The sequence below is a fragment of the Lygodium microphyllum genome, chromosome 3 (assembly GCF_053477565.2).
Source record: "Lygodium microphyllum isolate KBCC chromosome 3, Lygodium_microphyllum_v1.1.10, whole genome shotgun sequence".
Lineage (NCBI taxonomy): Eukaryota > Viridiplantae > Streptophyta > Polypodiopsida > Schizaeales > Lygodiaceae > Lygodium > Lygodium microphyllum.
This window is the reverse complement of record NC_141137.1, coordinates 7,164,846-7,189,556: the sequence shown is the minus strand read 5'-3', so window position 1 is coordinate 7,189,556 and position 24,711 is coordinate 7,164,846.

Below are 24,711 nucleotides of genomic sequence, written 5' to 3'. Positions count from 1 at the left end.
GTCCATTAGCTTTATTTCCTATATTTGTAGAAAGCAAACTCAAAGCTAAAAACTTGTCATATTTTTGTAAATTGGGCTATTATTGAGCATGAAGATTGAAATATACATAAAATACATGCTTTGTGAAGCGCTCACACAAGGCATGGGGGAGATTGAACCCAATTTGTCTCTTGCTTCTTGTCGTTCAAGCTTTTATATGGTTTTTTGTGCAAAAAGGTAGAGTTCATTGTTCTTGGGGACCTTCCGGGATTCACTACGTGAGCATACTGCGTCCGATCTGCGCACCAATAGCTCACATGTAGCTATACACCGTAGCAAAATGGTGTTGGAGAGAGAAAAAATAGGGTCCTGATGGAATCAGCTAGAGCTATGCTAAATGAGAAATGTCTGCCAAATGGTTATTGGGCTGAAGCAGTGATGACTGCTGTCTATGTGCTGAATCGAACCCCTACAGCATGGATTCATGATGTCACTCCATATGAGAGGCTGTATGGTCATAAACCTGATATTTCGCACTTGAAGGTATTTGGCAGCATTGCATAAGTGCATATACCGGATGAGAAGAGGAAGAAATTGGATCCTAAGGCAGTGAAGAGTGTGTTTGTGGGATATGCACAGGAACGGAAAGCTTATAAGTGTTATGTACCTTCTACGCATGAAACACTCATAAGCAGAGATGTGGTATTTGATGAGTTAGCATCGTGGTATGGGAATCCTATTGCAGTGCCTACTGATGGCTCACCCAGTATGAGTCATGCTGAAAGTACTCCTGCAGAGAGTACTTCCATGAGTGGTCAAACAGGTGATGTATCATCTACAATGAGTCCTTGGATAGGACGATTGCGTAGTCACACTACTGCATCCACTGACATGGATATGTCAGTGAGGGGGAGAACAGATAAGGGAAAAGAAAAGGTTTTTGAAGATGTAACAGGTCCACTCACCGCAGGTTATGATTCATCTAGCAGTGACAGCTTAGACAGTGAATTGGGGATTCCGTCTGTTATGATGCCAAGTGTTAGGCAGAATCGTTATGTGCCGCCTCATGAGAGGCAAGCTCACAGTGAGCCACAGCTCAAGAGATGATAGAGGGTCAGACGACCTGTTGATAGGTATACTTACACTGGATATTCAGCCCGTTATTATGCTTATATAACGAAATGAATAGGTTTTAGAGAACCAAGTAAGTTTGATGAGATAGTTGTAGATGAGGATTGGAGTGTTGCTATGGATAAGGAATATTAAGCTTTGGCTGAAAATGGCACATGGGATTTGGTTTAGTTGCCTGAGGGCAAAACACCTATTGGTTGCAAGTGGGTGTATAAGGTAAAATGTAAATCATATGGATCATTGGAAAGATACAAGGCTAGGCTGGTTGCAAAAGGATATGCGCAATAATATGGTCTTGATTATGAGGAGACTTTCAGCCCTGTAGCAAAGATGGCTACAGTTAGAACTGTGATTGCTTTGGCAGCAGCTAGAGGTTGGAAATTATGGCAGATGGACATAAAGAATGCCTTTTTGAATGGAGAGTTATAGGAAGAAGTTTACATGGAACAGCCTGAAGGCTATGTGCATCTAGTATTTCCAGCACATGTATGCCGGCTGAAACAGGCACCCAGAGCATGGAATGCTCCCATCAGCAGTTATTTGCAGCAACATGGTTTCTGATTGGGTGATGCTAATCATAGTTTGTTTGTGAAGAAGACAGATCGTGGCTATGTATTTCTAGTGGTCTATGTTGATGACTTAATCATTACAGGAGATGATGAAAGCGGGATTGCTGAAGTAAAGACACATTTATAGGCTGAGTTTAAGGTCAAGGACTTAGGAGAGCTGAAATATTTTTTGGGGATTGAGGTTGTCTTTACACCTCAAGGCATATGGCTGCTACAGAAGCAGTATGCTCAGGACATGTTACAGAAATATAGTATGGCTGATTGCAAGCCTATGGATACGCCTTTAGAGCAGAATGTCAAGCTGCAGATTGATGTTGGGACAAAGATTGAGAATGTTACCATGTACAGACAGATGGTAGGTAGCTTGATCTATCTCACGATCACTAGACCTGACTTGAGTTATGCTGTGGGGTTGATCAATCAGTTCATGCAGAAGCCTCGCAAACCACACTTAGATGCAGTCAGGAGAATTCTCAGATATGTAAAGAGTACCACAGATCATGGGCTGTTTTATGCATATGGGAAACCCCTTGACTTGATGGGGTATACTGATGCTGACTGGGCTGGTTGCACATATGACAAGAGGTCAACCAGTGGTTATGCATTTGGATTGGGTAGTAGCATGATCAGTTGGTAGAGTAAGAAATAGCCTACAGTTGCACTGTCCAGCATGGAAGTGGAGTATCATGGTGCAGCCTTAGCGGGCTGTGAATCTATGTGGTTATAGAAATTGTTGAATGACTTGGGAGTACACTTGGACAGCAGAGTCAGGCTGTATGTGACAATTTGAGCAGTGTCATGTTAGCAAGCAATCCTATTTATCATGCAAGATCGAAACACATTGAGGTTCAGTACCATTTCATTAGGGAAATGGTTTCAGCACATCAGATTGACTTAGAGCATGTGAAGACTGAAGACCAAGTAGTAGACATCTTTACCAAATCACTTGGTAAAGATAAGTTCATTCACTTTAGACAGCTATTTGGAGTGATGCAGATGACTTGAGTTTTGTTTTTGAGCTTGAGGGGGAGTGTTAGAAGTCAAGCTCAATAGGTATGTCTTTATGTGTGACCGACATCTGTGTCAGTTAGGTGTGTGCTGTCTCCATGTGACTACATTGAATAAGTCGGGTTTGTGTTAGTAGGTGACCTGACTAGAGTTAGTCAGTCTAGTCAATGCTAAGACTAAGTTACTTTACATTGTATTTGAGTGCTTCTCAGTTAGTGTGAAATAATGACGAAAGCTATGGGAACCTGAAGGTTCATGGAGATTGAGTTTCCGTGTCTCTCTCTCTCATCTTTGAACATCAAGCTGATATAAAAAATACACAACACAACACATCACAGCTCATACCCTACCCCCTGACAAAACCAAGGCATGAAATCCACGAGGAGTAGGCCCATCATAATCTGATAGAAGGCCTGAAGCTAATCAGGATACCAAGGATAGCATAAAATAGGAGGACTAGCCTCATGATCCTCATGTGAGTCAACTAAAAGCTTGATCTATGCTCTTTGTAGATCCACTAGCCCAAGCCTTTCCACTGATATCTCAGTAATAATGGCCATCTCTTCTTGGGTACTATGAGCTGAATGAATGACATCATTAGGTTGATATATCTCATCCCCTTGGTCATCGTATTTCAAATGGATTGCTTGTCCCAACTTTCCAGCAACTCCTCCTATAGGGAGAATCATGGATTTATGATTATTCAATTATTCTCTAATTGGAGCATTACATATGTCCATGATACAATCCAAACTAGACAGAGCTTCAAGCCTAGAGCCATCACATAGATGCATCTCAAGGCAGTGGTCCCTATTGTCAGATGTCACATTATGGCCTTTAGTTGCATCCTTTTGGGAATCCATCAAAGCGTGTCCACATGCATTTCATTGCCCTTCATCTAACATACCAACAGTATTTTTAGGGGTTTTGGGCCTCCAAACCCATCTCATATTCCTTTTCATATTCTCAGACTGCCTCATCTGCCCACATTGGTCCAATGGACTCACTGTGGATTTATCACCATTACCAGATGGCCTCACAGCCTTATGTCTTCTATTTAGTACAGGTGGTCATTTGCACAAACTCCACTCTTTCATAATTCAACGTTCCAGGAGATTTTGATTTGTCTCACAAAACTTTCCCCAACGGAAGCGCCCATCTAACCGACAACTTAGGTTTCCTATCCTCTCAGCGTTAGTCAAAGTTTATCAATCAATTGCAATGCATTCTAAGAGATACCACATGGCATCCTTGATGCAAGATGTATGAAATTTGTGGACAACCATTTTATGATTTAAAAAAATATCCATGTGAGGTGCGAAAAACAGCCCTTTCATGAGTTTTAACTAAGCATTACGTGCTGCGCTACTTTAGGGACTAGCACTGGAACTTCCGTGCTACTAGTCGCCTATATTTAATTATGGAACAATCTCTAAATACTATGCACAAAGAGGGAAATCGGAATTTTTATCTTTTCAGCAATTAGATCATCACACAAACTTCCTCCCCCCCTCACTATTTAGGTGTTGCTATAGTGCATAGGTATAAATGGTTGTTTTGTATCATTTGTATGTAAAAACCAATAAGCACATACTATAACACAAACGAGGAGGCCAAACTGAGGCTTGACCTCATGCTTTAACCTTGCCAAACATTCACGAACATAAATCTTAATTTTTCATATTTTTTGAGTGCGAAAACCCCAATTTTCTTTATTTTTCACTATTTTTTTCTATTTATTATTCATGGAAAATAGGTATTTTCTGATTTATTTGTATTGGCTTATTATTTTGACTGAAACTTAACATTTTCTCTGAGTTTATCTCATTTCCACTCCTTTCTCCCAACTCAAAATTAAAAAAACCACTAATTTTCATTAAAAATGACATTTTACAGGTTTTAAAGAATTAATAACGACTCAAAATCATTACAAGTTCTGCATTTTTGTAGTTATAGCCCTCAAACATGATGCAAAAAAGGTTCAAACAAAAATTCATCGCATATGAACAACATTTGGACCATGAAACAACAAAAACAAGCAAATTTCTTCATAAAATTGGAGCATACTGCGTGTCTTGCGTGTTGTGGATTTCTAAATAATTATTCTGGGTAGCCCACAGACCTAGCCCACAGACCGACTAGCAACCATTCTTTAGTGTTGAACCTCTTTCTTTAGCCTCCTCTTCATCTTGAAGCAATCCGATCATAGCCGGACAAGCATTCTTTAGCCCCTCTTCTTCTTGATTTCTTGAGCATGAATTGCCTCTATGCAGGAGAGATATGGAGGAGAGAGAAAGATTGGTTTTTTATCTCTTTGCTTAGTGCATCATTCCTTGATCATCTCAGGGCCAAGAGGATTCCTCCTGCCTCCACTGATCAAAAAATGATGAAGAATGGGGGAAAAATGGGGCACAAAAAATTGACACCCCCCCACCTCCCCCCCCCTTTCTCCCTCCCCCAACGTTTCAATTCATGAGCATTAAGATCTTTGTTAAGAGCTTTTAAGCTCTTAATCAAATTATCTAGTTCATGCCTTTTGCTTTCACACTTTCGACAAGTGGTTTTTTTCGCTTTTGGAGGGGCAAATGACATCGGATTCGAGATCCGTCTGGACGACTAGTTCCGTGGCATCGAAATCTACAAAGCTGGGCCATGTCACGCTCTTCTCGGCTTCCAGATCTAGTAGCTGCTTCACAATCCCGAACCTTGCGGGGATTAGATGGGGAATCAAATCACCTCGGAATTGAGATCCGAGACTTGCGTTGGATTCTTGACGTCGTTTTGCATTTAGGAAAACTCCAGCTCGGCCATCCACCACCATTTGATTTCCTATGAAAATTAGCACTAGCATTTTAGGGACTTGCCGCTTAAAATCGTATTGATTGCCACCGCCGCCTTTGATGAAGGCTATTTTTTCCATGATATTCGTATTTTTTGGCTATTTTTAAGCACTTCTCAGCATCAAAAATCATGTGTCAGGTTTCCGAAATGTTTATCTTTGTAAGCTGCAAAAAACCAAGCCCCTATTCCTGAAAACCCTAAAAATCCATAGCCACTTTACCTAAAGCTCTTCTTTTCACTTCATCTACTCATTGGTCCCAACACATTGAAGGTCATGTCACTCATATATGAAGGCCCTTGCATAAAATTAAGGAGAGGAAGATTTGGATTTGGAAGAACTTGAAGGATTTTGAAGATTTGGAAGACTCAAGGAAGAAAGATAGTGTCCATTGACACTCATTTAGTGCTCTTAGCACTTATGTCTTTTGGCACATCTCAATCAACTCTTCTACTGCTAAAATATAATAATTTTGGAGTTGATTTGCCACTCCAGCAAGGGCAAAGATTCTCCAACCATTCAATTCAATGGAGTCAGGTTTCACACCTAGAAACTCGCATCAAACTCATCCTGATGAAGAAGGGCCTATAGGCCATTACCAATGGACAAGAAAAGAAGCCCCATGATGAAACTCTTGTAGTTACTTGGCAAAAACATGATGAAAAAGCATAGGTCAATATCAAAGTGGAGTTGGATGATAGCTACATCCATCATGTAGTTGCGTGTGACACGTCCCATGACACTTGGGATAGATTAGATACCTTGTTTGGTGCACAGTCCAAATCCTCAAAGTATGTTTTACTGATGAACTTATTTTGACTTGATATGAAACCTAATCCTAAACTGGTTGACATTAAGTCATTCCTACTAGAAGAAGAAAAGAAGAAAAAATACAAAGAAGAACCAAGCACCTCTAAAGATGAACAAATATTATATGCCGGTAACAAGTACAAGGGCAAGAAAGATCAGGTATGTGACTTCTACAAAAGGATCGAGCACATGGTGTCATGGGATTTTATGTTTATAGTGTGAAAAATGGAGATGATGTGGATCATGCAGGTCTACATACTTGGTCTACAGGAGCTTTAGGATAGAGGTTACATGACATAAAGTAGTGACTATTTAAGTTCATTTTTCTTGGATGTCACTTAGTTCAACAAGTCCACTTGGTTTGAGCATGGGACATATATATGCCTTTGTTTTAATGACTTAGGTAACTTAAGTGTGTCTTATGAAACTTAGTAGTTATGTGGATGAACAACAAGGGCTTCACCATGATTTTTGATGCATTTCATATGCGGCACTGCAGGGAGAGTGCTAACACAACTGGACTACAAAAGGAGCTTCCAAGGCATGCAACTTAGGCTCAACTCAAGAGGAATGCTTAAGATTAATTTGAGGAAGGCAAAGTTTTTTTTGCCCTGCATTTTAGGGAAGAGGAAGAGAGCTATGGTGCTGTCTTAAATAAGGAAAAATAGGGAATCCATGACCATCAAGGTTTCTTCTTGCTTCATCTTTATTCTTAAGGCTTTTTTGGATGCCTAAATCTTGATTCTTTCTCCCAGGATCTAATGTACCACTTAGGATAGTCAAATGTGTGATTTTTCTTGGTCTATGGGCTGTTTTGGACTGTTCAAAACTATCATAAATAGGGCAGCCCATAGTCCACTCAATTTGGGAGAGCTTGCAAGTGATCTAAGTGAATGTATGTATTGGATACGGACCCTAAACAATAGGGCAACCTTGTGCATTCATAAGAGAGGCTTATGATTGGATTTGTGTGCATTTTGGAGCCTTGATTGAGGGTTGGGATACACTATTATTGTAAGGGCCGAAGTGGTTCTTTGGTTTTGACAAGGATTTGACAGGAGCATTTGATATGTGTCTTGGTTGTAGTGGCTTCTACTACTACTAGTTTGAAGTTTGCATGTAATTTTGAGGTGATTACCTATAGTAGTCAATGGATGGTAGTAGCATGGATCATGGATTATCATCATGGATTATGTTAAGTATTTGTGTATGAGCTGAGATATTGTCTTAGTGTGTCTTGGGCTTTGACCCACCGTTATTTGGATGTATTTGGTAATGAGCTATGATTATGAGCTGATGTCTTTCATGTATGGCAGGATGCTGAAATAAGTTGATAGGCTTCACCTCTATCAGTTTTCTTCTACATCTTCTATTTATTCAAATCGCTTCTCTTTTATCTAGTGCTCTCCCCTTGAATCTCCCTTCACCCTACTCTCTCTTACCCCCATGGTAGACCTTCAACTCCAAACGTTGCGACACAATGGTGAATCCAACGTGAAAGTCAGTAGTAGTAGGTGTGAAAAGATGGGGGATTCTATAGGTTCAAGTGGTGGTGATGTTTTACAATAGATGATTTCTTTGTTGCAACAGCAACAACAACAATAGTTGTTGTTACAACAGTAGATGCAAACTTGACAGGAAGTAGAATTAATTGATTCCTTAGTTGTGAATTCATTGCAGGCAGTGGGACAAGAATTGAAGTAGTTCAAGGGTCAAAATGTTTCGACCTTCATCCAACTATATTAAGAAAAGATGTTTCATGGGGTACCGCAGTATGCATGGAGTCAATATTTCTCCCATTTGGCCATGCATGCATTGCATGATCGAATTAATGAGTTATATAGAAGAGATGCTAATTGGACAGCTTTTAAAAATGTTTTGAGGAAAGAGTTTTTCTTGGAAGATGCAGGCTTGGTAACTAAAAAGACATTTATAGAATGCATTGAAAAGCCGAATAAAGGGTCACAGCTTTGCTTCATGAATTGAAAAGTCGGTATGTGCAGTTAGATGCTGATGAGCAACAATCAGTGTGGAGAGCCAACAAATTGATTTGTTTCTAAAGGTTGTAGATCCTGTCTTGCAAGAGAAGCTGATTAATTGTTTTGAAGATGCCTCTTCTGAAACGGGACTAGTGGGCTGATGTAGCTGAGGTAGTGCATATATTGGTAAAGAGAGATCGGATGAAATTAAGATGGGGTACATGCACCACACCTGCCAGTGCTTAGAGGGGGGTTGAAATTGCACGCAAAGAACCTATAGATATGGAAAAACAACCAGCTATACATGTTTATCCATCTCTTAAAGGTGATGCTGTGGATGAATTAATCAAGCGCATGTGTGATTTGAGGCTGAATTTGACTGAAATCAATGCAAAGGCCAAAAAATTGGATGTTAAGATAGAAGAGAAGGGTCGGGCATAATAGGCTAAAGGTTGTATAGAGAGGGATACAAAAGGAGATGCATTTCGTATGAGAGTTTACAGCATGATAAGCAAGACTATGTAGCCTACCATCAAGCAGAAGTAAAAAGGTTAGTCTTTTGGAAAGATGGAAAAATACATGCAACAGAAACTAGTCTTTCAATAGAGCCAAATTTTGGAAATGGTGGTATGTAAAAGAGGTTGCACTACAAGATATAGGCCTTATATCGATGTTAAAAGTGACGAAAATATAAATAACAAAATTTTCCCCTGTCATCGCAAAAAGCATCGTTATTAGCGACGCCATCAAACAGTCAGTATTAGCGACATTATCAGCGTTGCTATTTGTGTCAGTATTTACCGATGTAAATAACAACACTGATAACGATGCTTTGCGATGCTAATAACAACACCAATAACAACGTGTGTAGATAAATTTGCGACGGTAATAGCAATGGTAATAGGGAAAAAAAATTTGTGGCAGGGTAGCAAGTTGCCTTGCCACATATAGCACTATGTGCTTTATTTGGGCCATACAAAATAGTTTTTGCACTGTGTACAATGCTCATGTAAATAAAGACAATGTGTACTTAAATCATAACACTGATACATAAAATAAATACATGATTGCATAATGAAAGCGACTGGTACAATCATGGCAAGATATCACTACTACATAGAAAATGTCTGCACAGATCAGGTGACCAAAAAAGAAGGGTGTGTGAGCTCTAGGGATCCAAGGGCGAGCTATAGATCCTCACCATCTGAAAGCTCGTCCTGACGCAAAGAAGCATTGAAGGGACTCTGCAAAAAAAGAAACAACTAGACATCAGTCCACCATACAATAATGCATTCTAATTAAACATGGTAACTATGGACAAGAAAGATGAGTGAGTTACAGGGCCGCCACGTCCATACAATCAGTCGATCAATGTAGTGAGACCGTGCCTCTCTGCATATCGAGTCTCAAGGCCGATCGGATCATGATTTGTAATGGAGTGCTGCAAAGGAAACAAAATAATAACTCTTAGAAACACGATTGTCACTACAAAGGATATTGCAAAAAAATAAGCAAGCAAAACAAAAGAAAAACTTACAAAGTCCTCCACATATGTATTGTGGCCTCCACTCCCAAGATGATGGACCACTCCGGTCTCTAGTCATGCCCTCGTCGCCTTGCGCTGCTGACTCCAACGTCCTGGAGAATTTGTAGCCTCCTCCCTCAGGCGGCGCCTATCGTCTGCATCTAGCCAGTCGGGCTTTGTAGCCCCACTCTTGAGTGCCTTGCATGCATTGGATCGTCTGTGTGACATATATGCACGTATGCACTCCATCATCCAGCCTGTAGAAAACCCTCTCTGCTGTGGCTGGTACCGGAAACTCCTCATGCAAGGCTGCTACTATGTAGTTCTTGATCCCCTCCGGTATGTTTTTGCAATGATCCCAGACGTTGTGCCAAAAAACTTGTTGGCACAACTCTCTCATGTGAACCATCACCCTCCTCCCCTCATCATTCTTGATGATGGCTCCTGACCTATCATCTACAAGATAGGCATACCCCTCTGGGGTATGCCTAAGATGGGTCCTCTCCCACCTGCGACCACGCTCTTGGGCATATCTAGGATTGGATTAATTAAGGAGGGATATTTTGCACATGTGGATCATCTCCAAGATCACATTGTGGATTATCTCGAGAGGGCATTGCTCGATTCACACGCCGATGGTCCAGTGGTGAAAAGGCCAACCACGGAATTGGCATCTCACTCCTAGACCACTTGTGGGTTAGGTGGAGCTCTAAACACCCCTTGCCTGTCCAGAGTGGAGTTGGAGATCCCCGTAAGCCCAACATCTAGGACATTGGAAGATCCTATTCTAGATAAAGGATGGAAATCTTGGTGCCATGTGATTTGGATCGGGTACTTCTGTTGGACAGAAGGGATACATAATTCTCTTGTATGGGCAGAAGACAAAGATTAACTTAAAGATAAGTTAAGGAACTTGTTTGATAAAAGGACTGCTTGTTTTGTTTTTGTGTATGTGTTGTAAATTACGTGAACAAATTCTGTGCCCTAAAAGGCTTAATTAATGAAGCTTATTTTAAATGTCGCACATAAATGTGGTAGGACCTAATTAGACAACTAAAGCTATCAAGGGAAGCGGGTGGACGGAATCCCCTGACAGGTCTATCCTATGGCTGGGTAGTCTTAGAGAATTGGGAGGCTTCTCACAAGGATTTACCGTCGAATGACTTTAGGTATTGTTAAGTTAGAAACCGATTCATGCCATTTTAGGGGACCGGAATGGGACTATGCCCTACGAGTAGAGAGGTTGAGTGGTGCATCCCTCTCGTTTTCCATTCTCTATGAGCCAAGTGCAGTATAAATTTGCTTCGACTCTGTTGTTCCTACTCAAAGTGGGTCATCTGGAGCTCGACGATAGCTACTTCCTAGAGACTTGGCTGATAGGAAAGAAACCCTGACTTCAGGTCAGTCCTAAGTGGGAACAACTAGATACTTCCGCTTCGGGGTAGACTTAGAAAGACCTAGATCGCAAACCCTGTGACATTCCTTGCGTGTGCCGGGTGGCACTTTGTAGACTCTCTTCCTGATGGGCTGCTAAGACGTGTCCCATAAGTGGACAAGCAGAGTACAGTTGGTATCATAGCAAAAAATTCATGATGATATATGATTGATTAATGTTCGGTTCATAGACATATCCTAAATAGAAATAACCTGAGTGGTATGGCTTGATTGTCAGGCATCTTGTGCACCCACGAATGCTGACATGCAAGAGAAGAAATTTATTCTCAAGAAAATTTAGGCACCCGAGTTTGATGGAGAAGGGTTAGACATCGTAGCAGAAGCAGAGATATGGATTGAGACGATGGATGACTATTTCTCTTCTTCAGGAACTGCCTCCATGAATCAAGCAATGATTGGAAAACTGAAGTTAGTTGGCCAAGTTCGGTTATGGTGGAAGCAATGGTGCAAAGATCAAGGTATTTTTGGAGCCACTGTTATATGGACTCAGTTGAAAGATGTTGTATGTGGATGATACCTTTCGCCAACCTACCAGACCTTGAAGATGAATGAATTCTTCAAGCTCAAGCAGTGTGAATTAACCCTGGAAGCTTACTACTCAAATTTTCTAATCCTATTAAAATATGCGCCACCTATGGATATTGCAGAGCAAGTATCAAAGTTTTGCCATGGCCTGAACACTCCTTTGAACCACGGTCTTGAAGCAATGCGTCCAACGGACTTGCAAGATGCATTACTCCGAGTGAATCCAATCGTCCAAGAACTTAAATTGGGCAATTGTAGCAAAGATGACTATGGAGATTAGGATAAGAGATGCCATACGTGCGGAGAGATAGGGTGCATCCGTAGGAGATGTCCCTACTGTCAGTGCTTCCATTGTAATGAGCTAGGACACATCCAAGCAGACTACCCTGATCTAAGTCCAGAAGACAGAGAGCCTCCAAGAAAATGAAGCTACACAGGTGCAGTCTATCGATATATAGACGAATCAAATGAAGACGAAGATCTAGAGCCCACTAAACCTTATTAGGAGGACTAAAATTCCTAGAAGCTTAATTGACATGTAACACAATTGAGAATAAATCCTACTCTTGTACCTATGGTTAATTCGAATAATATGAGTGCACTACTTGAAACATTAAGAGTAGTGCAGCGGATGCATGGTGGGTCTTAACCCATAGGTCATAAGCCCCATTAGTGCTTGTCTTCCCCAGAGGACATCTCGATTTCTCTAAGGGGGGGAGGATGTAATATTTCCACGCAATAAAAGCTAGTTGGTTAGTTCGAAAGTTAGTTAGTCAATTAATAAGTTAGTAAGATTACTAACTAAAGACTAACTAAGGTAAAAACTGACTAGCATTAATAGCTAATAATTTTCATTCAATTAAAAATATATTTTAAAAATCGAGAGTCATAAATCTGACATTTTTCTTGGATTGATAAGGACCGTAGCCACCCTTCACGAAAAGTACAATGTGAATGGGACTTATGAGCCATATTAATCACTAGTAATAATGTGTATAGTTTGAATGGACCAAAAATATTAGATTCTTAGGGGGGGAAAAACTATTATATTTTAGATATTACCTTAAAAAGATAGAACTAAAAGTCATTTAAAAGAAAATAAAAGTGATGTTTCAGTTAGTTTTGGAGATTTTATAAAAAGAGAAATAAAGAAAAGTGACTGGAAAAATTGTGTGCACCACGATCGTAGTCTACAGGCAGTAGAGAGCACTTCGAACAGAGAAAAGAAGGAGTGAACTAAGAGCTTTCTAAGCAAGTTTCTTGGGGTTTTACCCCCCTTTTGGAGCCAATGCTACCATCACATTTATGATATGAGCATCAGATCACTGAGTCTTCTAAGAGCCCCTCCACTCTTGTTCTCAGACTTATCCCCTCCTCTCTAATTCATTATAAATATGAGGCATGGGAGGCACAAGGGAGCATAAGGAGACCCCGAAAGGCTGCAAGAGAGAGGGAGAGAGAGAGTATATCCCTCCAAGAGATTGTGAGAGAGAGCTTGAGAGAGAGAGAGAAAAAGAGAGAGAGAGAGGAGTTACCCCGAGAGGCTACACAATTTCCCTCTATCTCGATCCTCAATTTAACCATCTTTTCTTATGCTCTCACATCTCGAATCTATTCCACCTTCTTAATCTCTTGAGTCTACTTGCCGACGATGGCCTCCAAGCGAAGAATGTCACGTGCATATGACAATCCTACAACCAGCAATAGAGCTTCGTGCGAAGGCAGCACTATCAATCCAATTGCAGTACTAGTCGTAAGTAATGTATTTTCAAATTGATAAATGCTTGCAAGAGATGCATTAGGCTCCATACCTTGTGGTGCTAGAATAGGTCATTGAAAATGATAAATCGCATCTCAAATATTCAAAGATGAAGTTTGTGAAGTGCTTGTATCAAAGGGAGTGAAATTGCACCTAGTTGCTATGCGATGAATCCATGCATAGCATAAGCAACATATGGGACACAAAATTATTGAGCATCAATGAGTCTTTGATTAATCTTTACCGAGGATAATATTATTTAAAGTTTGCAAATGCATATACACGGTACATACATGGGAGAGATTATGTAAACTTTACATTGATGACATGCGACTCCTTGCCTTAGGAGAAAGGAAGATAAATCCAAGAAAAAATATTGCCTAGTAGGAAAATACTAAAAGATAATTGTCACTTAGAGAAGAGGCATAAATGCTCTTGCTAGATTGTTTAATTTGCATTGGAATGATAGGACTTAAGTCATGTATAGTATTGGAAACTTTAGCATATACCTTAGGCTAAAGGAGGTAATATTAAGTAAATTCTTCTCTTTCGCCCCAAGGGGGAGAGCGAATATGCAATGGAATTATTGTCGCGTCTTTTATTGTATTGTTCGGGAAAAATACAATTAGTTTTGTTGGTTGATTGAACAACACCCTAAATGTTTTTCTTTCAATCAAGGGATTGTTTCATTGTGATTTGGATAAATATTCCAAGGCTTGTGTTGATGGCAAATGCATGGCATGGGTCTATAATGACAAGTTGTCATGGGAATAAAGGAATGTTTTTCTAGAATATGATATTAGGACTGATTGCTTTGATTGTGTTTGAATTTTAATTGGATTAATTAAGGAAGGATATTTTGCACACGTGGATCATCTCCAAGATCACATCGCGGATTATCCTGAGAGGGCATTGCTGGGTTCGCAAGCCGATGGTCGAGTGGTGAAAAGGCCAACCACAAAAATGGCATCTCACTCCTAGATTGCTTGTGGGTCAGGTGGAGCTCTAAACACCCCTTGCCTGTCCAGAATGGAGTTGAAGATCCCTGTGAGCCCAACGTTTGGGACGTTGGAAGATCCTACTCTAGATAAAGGATGGAAATTTTGGTGCCATGTGATTTGGACTGGGTACTTCTGTTGGACAGAAGGGATACATAATTCTCCTGTATGGGCAAGAGACAAAGATTAACTTAAAGATAAGTTAAGGAACTTGTTTGATAAAAGGACTGCTTGTTTTGTTTTTGTGTATGTGTTGTAAATTACGTGAACAAACTCTATGCCCTAAAAGGCTTAATTAATGAAGCTGATTTTAAATGTCGCACATAAATGTGGTAGGATCTAATTAGACAACTAAAGCTATCAAGGGAAGCGGGTGGACGGAACCCCTCGACGGGTCCGTCCTATGGCTGGGTGGTCCCAGAGAACTGGGAGGCTTCTCACAAGGATTTATCGTCAGATGACTTTAGGTATTATTAAGTTAGAACCTGATTCATGCCGTTTTAGGGGACCGGGCCCTACAGGCAGAGAGGTTGAGCGGTGCATCCCTCTCGTTTCCCATGCTCTATGAACCAAGTGTAGCATAAATCTGCTTCGACTCTATTGTTTCTACTCAAAGTGGGTCATCTAGAGCTCGACGCTAGCTACTTCCTAGAGACTTGGCTAATAGGAAAGAAACCTTGACTTTAGGTCGGTCCTAGGTGGGAACGGTCGGATACTTCCACTTCAGGGCAGACTCGGGAAGACCTAGATCGCAAACCCTGTGACATTCCTTGTGAGTGCCAAGTGACACTTTCTAAACTCTCTTCCCGATGGGATGCTAAGACGTGTTCCATAAGTGGACAAGTGGACACGTTACACTTGGGACTATCCTCCTCTAATTTGTTGTGCATCATGACCTTAGTCACAACCATGAACTTGACCTTTGCCATGGCCTCTACCTCTACTAGTACAGTAAAATACCTATTCAGACTTATTCTTTCTTTGAGAAGAAGAGAAATCCAAGTCAAGCTCTTTTCCTCAAGTACTAGCATAGAAATCAAGTGTACAAAATCAAGGATATCATCCCTTGTATTCATAGATGACCCGAAGCTATTCTATTCATCTCCAAGTCCATCTAAGTATGCATGCAAAATATAATCATCATCAACTACTACACTAATAGATCTAAGAGCTTTCACAATAATCTTGATCTTCAAAAGACATAAGGACAAGTTTCTTCTTTTCACTTAATTCATCTCTAACACTTGAGTTGCAATTGTCTCACCTTTGTATTTATTTTGAACAACCTTGCCAAATTCTTCCATGCAATAGTGGGGGTTTTAGGTTCTTGCAAATAGCCCATCATGCTATTTTTGATACTAATAGACATAGAATACATGACTTTACTCTTTGTGTTTACTTCCAATCTTTCTTAGCCTTTAGTTGTTCTACAGTAGCATTTCATGCCCAAACTTCAAGTGCTACTACCATGCCTCCTTCAATATAATTCCAAAAACCTTTTCCCTTTAACAAATTTATCATCCTCAACTTCCATACATAATAATTATTTTTATCAAGCTTCTTGGTGACAGCCGAATTAAAGTTGTTAGTCATTCTAAAAAAATGAAAAACCTTGCACAAACCTACAATCTGTAAGCAAGCTGATACAAGGTACACCACAACAAAACACACAACATTTTTCATTGATTTCACGACAATAACTATAATATATAATCTATATGAAAGTACCTTTTATGTTTGCAACCTAACAAATACATGAAACCTTAAAGATTTGAAACCTGTAACCTATGCACTTGTAAATGACGAACATAGTCAAAAGTGCAGTTTACCCAAATATTGTTATATGGACCACATACAGCTCATAACAAGGGCCAAAATGACCTTAGATGCAAAAAATCATAGTGGGATAGCCCTGCAGGGCTGATTTGCAATATATATACCATTCTTACAACTCCCCAAGTTTCACTGCAATCGAAGATTGCAACCTTGCCAACATCCTAAGGGCCTCATGCGGCTATAACCTAAGGCAAATTGAGCAAGGTGGATTGCTTGCCTACTTAATTTCCTACTCCACCATCTCTATCTCAACCTTCAATCAAGCTCTGCACAGTTATGGGATGGCTATGATATCATGAAAACAAACAAGAGGGGAGAGAGATGAAGAGACCAAGATCATACATATACAAAAGCAATGGAGACTTAAGCACATAGAGAAATAGGGCTAAAATCTTCTTCTTCTTCTTTCTTATTCTTCCACTCTAAATAACTAAGTCTAAAACATGATAAAATAATGATATGAAAGTACCACAACATATGTACATGCTATAACTAAGTGTGAACCTACTAGGAAAGAAGAGGTAACACAATAAATATACCATAACTAGGGATGGACTACATGGGTATAGTCCAATGGTAGAATCACTAGTGTATCCTCATGTTAGTCACCTAACATGCCAATGAATAATATCATGCCACATCACCAAGGCAAATAGTGGGATGCCAACTCATATAGAGCTTGATATCTCAACACCTCTAGCTCAAGTGATTCTGATGAGAGTTTCACCATGGAAGAAGTTTATCAAGTGTGCTTGAATGAGCCGATAGGGGTAAAAGATTGGATTTGTAATGCTAATGTGATAGAGTTGGATCTTGGAATCCTAATGATCCTCACCCAATCAACCTCAACACCATATTATCAAATGATGAGCATATGGACTATGTGGCACTGCTACAAGAGTTTAGAGATGTACTCATAAGGAGCTATGATGAGTTGAATGGGATTCCCCCTATTTTCAACGCTCTTGTGAGCACACTGCCGTGACCCAAGAACCACTTATTACTTCAAGCATTTCAAGTCAAGAGCTATGGATATCCTTCACATATCTATGCACACTCTCACACACACGTGTAATGAGTGTATCTTTGAATTCGATTGAGTTGCCTCCTCCCATCAATCCACTTGTAACTCCACAATCAAAGATGTGCTTTCAAGCAAGCTCCAAGCTTCAAAAACCATATCCATGCATGTGAGAAAAGAGAAGAGAAGAAGGAGAAGATGAAGAGAGGAGAAGAAGAGCTTCTCCACTGTCTCTCACTCTCTCACACATACTCTCCCTATCTCACACTCCCTCTCTCATACACAAGAATGAAGCAAGAAGCAAGAAACAAGAAGAGAGCAAGTTTGTCCACACACCAAGAATGTGATTTTTCATTCACTTTTTGACTTTTATACATGCCCTACCTCCTCCTTGGGTAGCCATCTCCTTTTTGGTCAGGCCTTTATCCATTCCTCCACTTTTTTTCCTCTCATTTCCTATTAGCATGGCCTCTTATTCTTTACAACTTGTACACGAGAGAACATGATGCTCTTTTTGCAAAAATATTAAGGTGGACTTATTCTTATGCACCTCCCTCCTCTTATATTTAGAATTCTTCCCTACACTTTGTGCCTTCAAATTTTCCTTAGTACACCTTTTTCCTCCGTCTTCCTCTTTCCTTGGGACTGTCTTTTGCTTTCACTTTTCCATATTTTTCATCTTAGTCTTTTGAGGGTTAACATTATCCCAGTCCTAGCTGAGTGCTAGTCCCATGGCACTTGATGGTACATGCTAAAGATATTGAGAGTTGGTGTGGAAGGGTTCTTGGAGCCTTTAAGGAGGTTAGTTATGTTGGAGATGCTCTATGAAGTAGGTTTTGAGGTTGCTGATGTCAAAGATGGATTGGTGGTTGAAGAATGCCTCCACAGTTGTTAGCTTGTTGTGTCGCTACACAATATACCTAAAAATAAGAATGAGTGCACTTCCTAGGGAGGTGTATCTACCTTACTATATAGTGCATAGTGCAAGTGATGGTGGAACTAGGATATGGGTCAAACCCTAGGCCCATAAGCAAGCGTAAGGTGTTGTTCCATACTTGAGGACCTAGTTTGTGTAAAGGGAGGTGTTGTGTGTGACTTAAGGAGACATATCTATCAAAATGTCCCACCCTTGATGTGCCCTAAGGTGTGAAGAGGGAGAGGGGCTAGGGCACTCCCTAGGTGCAGTGGTTGTGGCACGCATAGAGCACAAATAAAGGGATTTAATTTTTCTTTTCTTTTCTTTTGTACTTATTTTCTTTTCTATATTTTCTTTTTTTTTGTTACAAGGGAGCACGTTAAGTGGTATCCCATTCATGGGTAGGGTCCAAGGCCTCAGGGATTTACATAGGAAAGGTTAGCTTTTCATATAGTCCTTTAAGTTGATTCTTACATTGAGGGATGTGGTGGACAAAAATGGGCGGTTACACCCACTAAACCTACTATCACTGATATCTTCTAATAAGATTATATAAAACACTGACAAGAGGGCGACTCTCATCATGAGGTGGGTCATTGGGTTGCTATCTATTCTTGCATTAATATCAAAGAAGAGGGGCATTAACCACTCTTCCTCTATGTTGTAGGTTTTTGTTTTCGTAAGATTCTCAAGAGGCATAGATAATTATAAGTGGTGAAGAAGGTAGGATTTGGGCAAGAAGAGAATCCCTTGAGAAAGCATGCTATGGATGGATAGAGATCCCTCTTTATGAAGGTCATGCATTCCTCTAGAGATGCGACATTTATATCGTAGATCTTATGGAAATTGTACCTACCATGCACCTCCTAGTTGAAATCAACTCCAATTATGTGTGAATAGGGCATGTAGGTAGGGTTATTCCTCTCATATGGTAGTGTGTTACAGATGGCCATCTAGGCATCTAAGTTAGAGTCTCATTTATTTGCTACTTTGGTTATGCTTCATATCCCTCCACTTTCCTAAGCACCTCCATCACCTTGTCCTTCCAATATTATTCAGGCTCTTGTTGCCACCTTTTGGGGTGTCTAATTCTCTCCTCCGACCATTTCTTTCCCAGCCTTGCAGAGACCTTTATCACTTCTTCCACTACCCTTGGAGATACCACTCTATCCAATGTCCAAGGGAAGGTGAAGGTGAATTCAAAGGGTTAGTTGCGATTCTCCCACTGCTCCCATACTATAAGTTCCTGGTTCCATGCAGCCATTGGTGCACCCCTATACTCAACCTCTGTGCTCGACAAGGCAACTGTAGGCTTTTTCTTGTTGCTCCAAGTGAGTGCATCACTCCCAAAAGAGAACACATATCCACTGGTAGATTGTCTATCAAAAATACTACCAACCCAATCAGCATCAGTGTATCCATGCAACTATATATCTGAACCCTAGTCTCATAAAATAATCCATACTGCAATGTGGACCTCACATACCTGAGTATGCATCTAGCCGCATCCAAATGCAGTTTCCTTGGATCCTGCATAAACTAACTTACCAATCCAACAGCATAGCTCAAATCTGGCTTGGTAATAGTCATGGTAATAGTCATATAAATCAAACTTCCTACTATGCGTCTGTACATAGTAGGGTCTTCGAGAAGCTCACCTACATCTGCGCTCAGCTTCACATTCTGCTCCAAAGAAACTGAAATAGGCTTACAGCCTGTCATCCCATATTTGGACAGCATGTCCAATCCATACTTCCTCTACAAGAGCCGTATCCCACTTGGTGATCTAATCACCTCAATGCCCAAGAAATAACACAGCTCTCCCAAATCCTTCATCTCAAACTTCTACTTCAATAGCATTTTCACATGAAGGATATCTTCATCACTATCACCTGTCATAATCAAATAAACAACATAAATGACAAGTAGCATAATATCTTTCTCTGTTTTTCTCACATAAAGTGAGAAATCTGCCTTGGAAATTTGAAAGCCAATAGTGACAAGATACTGTCCTATCTTGTCAGACCATGCTCTAGGTGCTTGCTTCAAGCCATACAAGGCTTTCTTCAATCTGCAAACAAACTCAGGATGAATAGCATGCACATAACCTGGTGGCTACTCCGTATAGACCTCTTCTTGCAAATCACCATGCAAGAAGGCATTCTTTACATCCATCTGATGTAAAGACCATCCCTTTGATATAGCCATAGCAATGACTGCTCTTACGGTTGCCATCCTTACAAGCGGACTAAATGTTTCTTCATAATCAATGCCATATGTTTGTGCATACCCCTTGACTACTAATCTTGTATCTGTTCACAGAACCATCTGCATTGTGCTTCACCTTATAAACCCACTTACAACCAATTGCATTCTTATCTTTAGGCAAAGGTACCAATTTCCATGTAGCATTTGCTTCCAAGGCATCCATTTCTTCATCCATGGCTTTCTCCCATTTTTCTTTTCCCATGGCTTGCTCAAAAGAAGTGGGTTCTCGTTCCTATATCACTTTGACCATATAGGCATAGTGAATGGCTATAAATCCATCATATTTCAGCCTATCCACAGGATACCTAGCTTTGGTAGACCTGTGCAAAGTAGGTTCACTCCCAGGTACTCTCAAAATATCCCTGGTCCTTTTTACTCCACGTGTAACAATAGAAGGAATACCCAACTCATCATCAATGCTCTGTTCTGAGCCACTGGATTCACCATCCACATAAGAGTGACCTGCATTCACATCAAACATGGGCTGATCTACCTTCTCTTTTCCTTTTCGTGAAACCTGCATACCACTATCTGCATTTCTTTGAGAAGATTCTTCTGATCTCAATCTGTCTGTCCATGGCAAAGAATGTGAACCACTGTTAGAGGACACTCCAGGTCCAGTAATATCTTGTGACTACTGTTGTGAATTCTGTGCAGCATTATCATTTTGTGCATCTACATAATCAACCACATTTACTGGTTTATACCAGCTACTCATCTCATCAAAAACAACATATCTGCTCACTATGAACTTACGAGTAGAAGGGTTATAGCATCTATACCCTTTCTGCTGTAGAGAGTAACCAATAAAGATGCACTTCTCAGCTTTTGGATCCAACTTGGATCTCAACTCATCTGGCACATGAACATAGGCAATGCAACCAAAAAATTTCAAATGAGAAATATCTGGTTTCCTACCAGTATACCTCTCCTCTGGAGTCATGCCATGTATTGCTGCAGTGGGAGTCCTGTTCATTATGTAGACTACTCTAGCAACTGCCTCAGCCCACTAAAAATCTAGCAGGTCTTTTTCATTGAGCATGGCACGAGATACCTCTCCAATATGCCTTTTTTTCTTTCTGCAATTCCATTTTGTTGTGGGGTATGACTACATGAATATTGCTGCTTTATGCCATGCTCCTACAAGAACCTTGCAAACTCATTTGAGAGGTACTCTCCCCCTCCATCTGACCTTAAACATTTTATTTGCAGGCCTGTTTCTTTTTCAACCATAGCTTTAAGAGTTTTGAAATTCCCAAAAACTTCACTTTTCTTTTTCATCAAATACACCCAAACTTTTCTGCTATAGTCATCAATAAAAGTGACAAAATAATGACAGCCTCCAATAGATGCACCTTTAGTAGTCCACACATTAGAGTGGATTAATTCCGATGGCTTCTTACTCTCTTGAACATGTCTAGGAAATGGTTTCCTTGTCTGTTTCCAAATTGACAGGCTTCACATACCTTATGCATTTCCGCAACCTTGAATTTTGGCAATCCTGTAACAATATTTTTGGCTTGCATTGATTTAAGTCGATGTACATTAACATGACCAATGTGTTTATGCCAGATATCAATATCTGCAACTACACCGGTCCCATGTGCAAACATTGTTGCACTCAATTCAGGCATGTCTGCATCCAACGTAAATATTCTGCCCTTCTTCTTTCCTTTTCTATCAAGCGACCTTTATTTTTAATATCCTCAACAAAGCATCCATGAGGATTAAATCTAACCTACAAGCCCTGCTCAACCATTTGACCAACAGAAACCAGGTTCTTGGTGATATTCAGGACATGAAATACATCCGACAGGTATTTCTTTTTCCCATCTTGCATAGACAAAGGAAATTTTCCAATCTGCACAATAGGAGGTGCAGTATCATCACTAGTCTCCACAAATCCTGGTTTTTCCATTTTCCTTGCATCCTGCATCCATTCTGCATGACCTGTCATGTGGTTTGATGCACCTGAGTCAACATACCACACATTGTTGCTTTCTTTAGCACTTGTCACAGAATTGGTCATGTGTTGCACCATAAATAAATGCTCATTTCTGTCATTACCCTGTCTACTAGAAGATTCATAATTCCCTTGTTGCAATTTTTCATTCATGATGTCATTCTACTTTTTATAGCAGTCTTTAGCCATATGACCCATTTTACCATAGTAGTAGCATTCAACATTGCTGTTTGCATTTTTCCCTCTTTGCCATCCACCACGACCTCTTTGACTCCCCTTGCCTCTAGAGTTACCACGTCCTCCTCCATAGGACTAGTTTTCTTGAGTTTGCTGCATATTTTGATTTCTACCAAGGCCTCTAGATCGGCCTCCTCTACCTTTGCCTCTACCTCTTCCAGCATTTAAGTAGAAGACAGCTTCTTTTGAAGTTCCTCCTGAAGAAGATGCACCATCATTTCTTTGCTCCTCAGAAATTAGAAGAGTAATCAACTTCTTAAAATCAAGAAATCTTTCACGGACGGAAATGGATGTTCGAAACTGTGCATAATCCTTTCCTAAACCATTCAAGGTCATACAGACTAAATCATCATCTTCCACTGGTGACCCAATGGAAGCAAGTGCATCTACAATCTTCTTCACCTTCATGTGGTAGTCATTGATGCTCATACTTTCTCTTTGCACATTGTGCAACTCTTGCTTGAGCTGCATTTTCCTGGCTTTTGTATTTGTGCTATACATTTTTGACAAAGTATCCCATGCCTCCTTTGGCGTAGTTGCATCCTGAATATGCACAATCATAGAGTCTGAAATACTGATAGACAACCAGTACATAAATTTTTTGGCTCTCTCATGCCATCCTTTAAATGCCTGCATTTGCTGTTGATTGAGAAATTCAGGAAGAACTGGTTCTTCTTTATTTCCTGCAACAAATTCCCAATATCCTTTTCCCATAAGGAAATTCGTCATTCTAAACTTCCATGCTTGAAAGTTGTTCTTGTCAAGATTTTCAGTGACAATCTATGAAAAAGAGTCAGACGCCATTACAGAACACTGCAAAAAATTCTGTCACTGCAAAAAACACAGCTTTCAGCCTCACAAGGGAAAATCTGCAAAACTGACGAAAGTGGTATTTGACCACACAGTCACTTCCTAGTGACGATTTTGCATCAACAGGCAACAAGGATGATTCTGTAACTCCCAATGTCTCTGCGCATAAGCATACGATGCAATTTCTATGGTAATTTTTCACCGACCTGTAGAACAGTGGTCGCACAGCAAAAAAGAGGGCCTTTTCCTGAGTATGTGTGGAAAACTTCCTCCAAAACAGGCCCCGAAATGGCCTCGAATAAAAAAAACAGGGCAACCAATGGCTAAATCCCTCTCTCGCAGCATATACTACCCTGTTGCTACACCATGAAGGGCGTCTCAATCTGAGAAAATGCACTCTTGCACTTTTCGGCTGTGCTACCTGCAGAAACTTGCTTCCAAAATTCGAAAAATGAAAGTAACACTGGTCCTCTTACCAGAACACCGTGAACTTGGTTTGCTTTCTTGAGCTCCTTACCACAAACCCGGCTTTGATACCATGTCAAGATTGTGGGAGAGAAGGAAGGAGTCTCACTTGTAGCTTTCTCCCTTACACAATGGGGGAATACACACAAAGATGGAGGTTGAAAACAGTTTTCCTCTTCTTAGTTGTGTAAGCCAAAAAGAACTCTAGTACAGAGAAATAGAAGAACCCTATGTATGGGTCTCAAACCAAACTCAACTAACTAAGGTGGCATACTAACTGAGCCACGAACTAGAGTAGATAAGGATAGCTGTCATCTAGCTATTATTCATGGGCAGTGTACCAACCGCATCTGCAACTAACAAGTCGGTGATATAAATGCACAATGGTCACCCTGGCATATCACGAGTGAAGCTTGATATCTCAACAAGCTCTACCTGTTCTCTCCACTTGTGCCTCATTTCCACCATTCTCTTAGGGGTATGGTTTTCTCACCTTACTCTTCTGTTTATGCTTGTGTTTATGGTGGGGGACTTGGTTTATGTAATTTTTCTTCCTCATCATGCTCTTTCGTTTATGCTTTTGTTTGTAGTGGGGGGCCTGGTTCATGTGGCTGCTCT